Source organism: Zingiber officinale, chromosome 7A (genome assembly GCF_018446385.1).
Source record: "Zingiber officinale cultivar Zhangliang chromosome 7A, Zo_v1.1, whole genome shotgun sequence".
In the NCBI taxonomy this organism is placed as follows: domain Eukaryota; kingdom Viridiplantae; phylum Streptophyta; class Magnoliopsida; order Zingiberales; family Zingiberaceae; genus Zingiber; species Zingiber officinale.
In genome coordinates, this window is record NC_055998.1 from 21,498,006 (window position 1) to 21,503,078 (window position 5,073).

Consider the following 5,073-nt stretch of genomic DNA (forward strand, 5'->3'; position numbering starts at 1 on the left):
AGCTGATTGGACGGGTGTGTATTTATCTAAGCCACGGGCTCGATGTCGAAAACCCTCGAGCCGATCGGTCGGGTGTGTATTTATCTGAGCCACGGGCTCGATGTCGAAAACACCCGAGCCGATCGGCCGGGTGTGTATTTATCTGAGCCACGAGCTCGATGTCGAAGACCCCCCAGCTTATCGGCTGGGTGTGTATTTATCTAAGCCACAGGCTCGATGTCGAAGACCTCCGAACCGATCGGCCAGGTGTGTATATTATATTAGAGTCACGGGCTCTGGAAGTCGAAGCGGCGATTATAAAAACCCCGCCTTGAAGACCGTCAAGCGGCGACATTAAATCCTAGGTCGTGTTAGGACCAAAAGTAGCTAGAGGGAGGGGTGAATAGCTCGTCACGTTCGCTCGGTGCTCGTTCCTTCAAAGATGTGCAGCGGAAATACAAAGAAACAATCACACAACGCTAACACGGTTGGTTTACTTGGTATCCACCTCACAAGAGGTGACTAATCCAAGGATCCACACCAACACACACACCCTCCACTATGAATAACACTCCTTTATGGTAACTACCAAAGGCAGAGAAGCCCTACAACCCTCTCAATACAAGAAGAAGAAAGGGAAATACAAGATAAGCAAAAGCTTACAAGATATGCAATAAAAACCTTAACCCTAACTTCTTCCTCTTGCAATAGATCCGCCTCTTGACTTGGAGAACTTCCAAGATCCTTCAAGAACTGGTGATCTCGAGCTTGGAGAGAGCTGTGGAGGAGCTGATGAAGATCTGAGTTGAATCGGTGAAGAGATCCTGAAGCGCATCGCATGCCAACAGCTATAACCGACGGATCCCGATCGATTCGAATGTTCCCAATCGATCGGGAGGCTTTGGATCGTTCCATGGATCGATCCAGAGCGCCTCTGCTCGAAAGCGCTGGATCGATCCACGGATCGATCCAACGCTATCGCACGAAGCGTCCCAATCGATCCAGCGATCGATTGGGACATCTGATCGATCCACGGATCGATCCGGAGGCTCTCGGAAAAGCTCGGATCGATCCAGCGATCGATTCAGCTCGATCGATCCTCGATCGATCCAAGACTTGGTTTTTGCCCAAAACCAAGTTCCAAGACTCCCAAACCAACATCCGGTCAACCTTGACCTGTTGGTACATCATGCCTAGCATCTGGTCACTCCCTTGACCTGCCAGGACTTCCCACCAAGAGTCCGGTCAATCCCTTTGACCCACTTGGACTTTTCTCGTCGTGCCAAGTATCCGGTCACTTCCTTGACCTACTTGGACTTCCACCAGATGTCTGGTCAATCCCTGATCCATCTGAATTTTCCCTTGCCTGGCTTCACTCACCAGGGCTTCCACCTAGCTTCACTCACTAGGGTTTTCCATCTGTCTGGCTTCACTCACCAGGACTTTCATACTGCCTAGCTTCACTCACTAGGACTTTCACCTGGCTTCACTCACCAGGATTTTCCTTCTGCCTGGCTTCACTCACCAGGACTTTCATTCTGCCTAGCTTCACTCACTAGGACTTTCACCTGGCTTCACTCACCAGGATTTTCCTTCTGCCTGGCTTCACTCACCAGGACTTTCATTCTGCCTAGCTTCACTCACTAGGACTTCCTTCTGCCTAACATCCCAGTTAGGACTTCCCAGTCAAGTATCCGGTCAACATTGACCTACTTGACTCTTCTTCAATTAACATCTTATTGTCAAACATCTAAACCCAAACCAAGACTCAGCTTGGTCAAACAGGTCAACCTTGACCTGAGGGATGTTGCACCAACAATCTCCCCCTTTTTGATGTTTGACAATACCAACACTGTAAAATACCAGAAAATAGGCGAATATTAATAAGAGAATTTTCCGGAATTTTTGGAAATTTTTCGGGAATTTTTCGGAGCTCGTACGGATAAGTTCACGGGGATAAAAACGGGGCCCAGAAAAGCCTGTTTAGGTACCCTGTTTTAATGAGGAAAAGTTTTAATTTCTTTTCCCTTTTTCCTTTTTCTTTTTCTTGTTTTTCGCTGTTCTTTTTTTCCCTCTCCCTCGCGCACCCGAGCCGCACTTCTTCCCCCGCCCGACGCCGTGCCCTAACAGCACACACGGCGGTTTCCTTCTTCCCTCATCTCTAGCGACGCTGCCCTTCTCCACACCGTCACCTCTACCCCGGCTCCAGCGACGCCGACTTCTTCCTCTGTGCCGAGCCCTAGCGTCGAGCCGCACCGCCGACGCCACTGCCGGCACCGATTTCCCAGCGCCGACCGCCGTCGCCTGTGACTTAGCATCGCCGGGTGTCGCTTCTCAACCCTCACGTTGGCCTTCCCTCTCCCTTCCGAGGCAGCGCCGAGCACAGGAACCCTACCGCCGGCTATCTTCTCCTTTTTCCTCTTCTTTGTGGAGCTGAGCCCCTTCCCTGTGCCCTAGCCGCCAGCCACCGAGCGCCTTCGATTTCTGCCTCAGTAGCCCCTTGCTGGAAACAACACCGGAGCCCTAAATCCTCCGTTCTCTATTCCAGTGAGCTACTGGATGAAGGTAAGGGTCAGGTTGCAATTTTAGTTGTGCACTTGTATTCGATTGGGTAGTTAATGCATTCGTAGTGTGATTTTTGGGTTTGATTGTTGGAAGGCACCTAGTTGGTTCCGGCTATTACAGCATTAATAGTTTGTTGCTGTCCCTGCTTGATTCCGGCTACCACACCCCTGTCAACGGATTGGCACATCTGAGGTAAGATTAGGTTGTAAGATGGGTTGTTGTTTGATTTGTGATTTCCTTATTATTGATCTCGACTTGATCTGATCTGTGGGAGGGATTTCAGCAGGGAGTTTGTGTTCTGTGGATTTGCTTGGTTCCAGCATCAACAGTAGGTTGTTTGCTGTGGAAAGTTGCTGTTGTCGATCACCACTTCCTTCTTCTTGATCCGTTTAATTTGAGGTAAGGTGTAGAGCATTTTATACATGCTATAGAATATAGTTCTGATTTGATTGTTTAGAATGGATGATTATCAGTAGATTGAGGTTGTGTATATTGATTAGGGTTGTCCTAATTTAGGGTTAGAGAGTTCATTTAGCTATTTATAAGAATTGTAGCTAAATAAAAATATACACATTGATCTCACAGGACTTTGACGCGAGACGAGTATCTCGGAGTCAGATTGGACATTTCGATTGGAGGCGGGTACTTTTGACTTATTGTCTTTGATATGCTTAGTAATTAAATTAACAAGATGCATTAATTGTGTTTCTTACTTGTTTCGGTTAATCACTGCCCAATACATGCTACCTGTTGATTGATTGTTTGTTTACATCTTGTATGGATATGTACCTGATTCCACATGCTCATGGGTAGTGATATAACCATATTTTACCATGTCAGGACCTAGGTTTGATACCTTATAGGATCAGATACCTTGATATGATTCATTCGCTTTGGTGCACATTATGATATATCCGAAGATTGGTTTAGTATATTACCATGTTTAGTGACATGCACCATTCGCATGATTGCATGCTGAGTGATTGATTGCTCCTTTATTGTCGAGCACTTTGTCAGTTTCATCACTGTTCGGTGCTCCGTTGTGACGCTCATGGGTAGCGGGACACAGCGTGGTAGCACGTCAGTTTGACTCTTCCGGTGCTCCGTTGATCCGCTCATGGGTAGTGTGACGCAGCGTGTAGCACGTTAGAGATTCCTCCCCGACATAGCGTACCGGGAGATGAGAGCATTGCGCTCCCCCATTTATGATTTGGGGTAGGAGTACGTATGTAATCCGACAGCATCCCGTCCACTCGATCACTCATCAGGAGTAGTGTTGCTGAGTGCACGGTTGTCACAGCCCTACCCACTTGGTCCCACTTATGTTGTGAGTTGGCTGACTGGCGTCAGGGGTGACCATGACATTGGCATCATATGCATGATGCATTTATTGTTTGTGTTTGTGTTTGTTGCACTTATATGCTGCACATTGCTTGGATACCTTGATTGACATGCATACAGGTCTTCTATACCTTTCGGACTGTTTGTCCTTTTACCGGGTCCTGGTTAGTACAGATTCTCTTCTGTTTTCTTCGGTTTGTAATTACCTTTATCTTTATCAGGAGACTGTACGCATGATTAGTGCTAGGTGTTATTTCTTTACTTTGCATATCAATTGTACCTGCTGAGTGTTGGACTCACCCCGCCTCCATTGTTGTTATTTTCAGGTTGATGCTGTCAGGAGGGAGTTCCAGTTGCTAGTCCCCTGCAGACCTCCAGCTATTTGCTATCGTTTGTATTGTTTTTGATTCTCACTTGACTATATTTGGATTTGGATGTTGAATACTTAGATATTATATAGTTTGTCTCGTTGATGGATTTGTTTTCGATTTTATACTACTACATGCCTGCCTGGACGGCAGAAGAGGTAAGAAAAATCGGATTTGGGCTTTACGAGTATAGTTGAGTAGGGTTGTTTTCGAGTCAGAGTATTACTATGTTGTTTATTTTATTAACTGCGTGGTTGTGACAGCCAGAGGCTGAATACTTATCTAAACTGCGTGGTGATTGGTTTTATTTACTGTTATTATTCCAGCCGCCTGTGGCTGAGGTATTTATGTATGTAGAAAGTTTCAGATTGTCCGTCGTACAGGGGAGATGCTGCCGAAATTTCTTCGGACAGGGACTCCTCTGGGGCGTGACAAACACTATCACTTACAATACCACATGTAAGTTAGGCTAATCCCATAGCCTAAACCTTCTTCATGCCACTAGGTAATGAATACATAAGTTAAGCCCTTCATTCTCCCCCTAAGAGGGCAAACTCCCTCTAGGTAATGAAAGCCTAATTTACTCCCTTTCATTCTCCCCCTATTGGCACACATCAAACCATCTTTGAGCACACATCAACCCGTGCCTCAATTTTGGGCACTCTTCAACAAATGCCCCATTGTTGAAAACTCTCCCCCTGAAGAGTTGCTCATCGTTGTTCACAACTTCACTCGTTGTGTCCAACACTATAATGAAGGTCCCATACCCTTCATTAACCTTAACCCTACATTCTCCCCCAATGTAGGCAAATGCCCATCC

At 46.5% G+C, this 5,073-nt stretch overlaps 1 long non-coding RNA gene across 3 annotated transcripts; it reads left to right on the forward strand.

Moving 5' to 3' along the window:
• Positions 1-2,252: 2,252 nt before the first annotated feature.
• Positions 2,253-3,187, forward strand: LOC121999978. 3 transcript variants are annotated; one of them, XR_006116873.1, is made up of 4 exons: positions 2,253-2,544; positions 2,638-2,736; positions 2,828-2,943; positions 3,130-3,187. It is a non-coding gene; the product is annotated as an uncharacterized LOC121999978 (long non-coding RNA). The 3 variants fall into 3 exon arrangements; XR_006116875.1 differs by having other exon boundaries at positions 2,831-2,943; XR_006116874.1 differs by having other exon boundaries at positions 2,253-2,736.
• Positions 3,188-5,073: the final 1,886 nt, after the last annotated feature.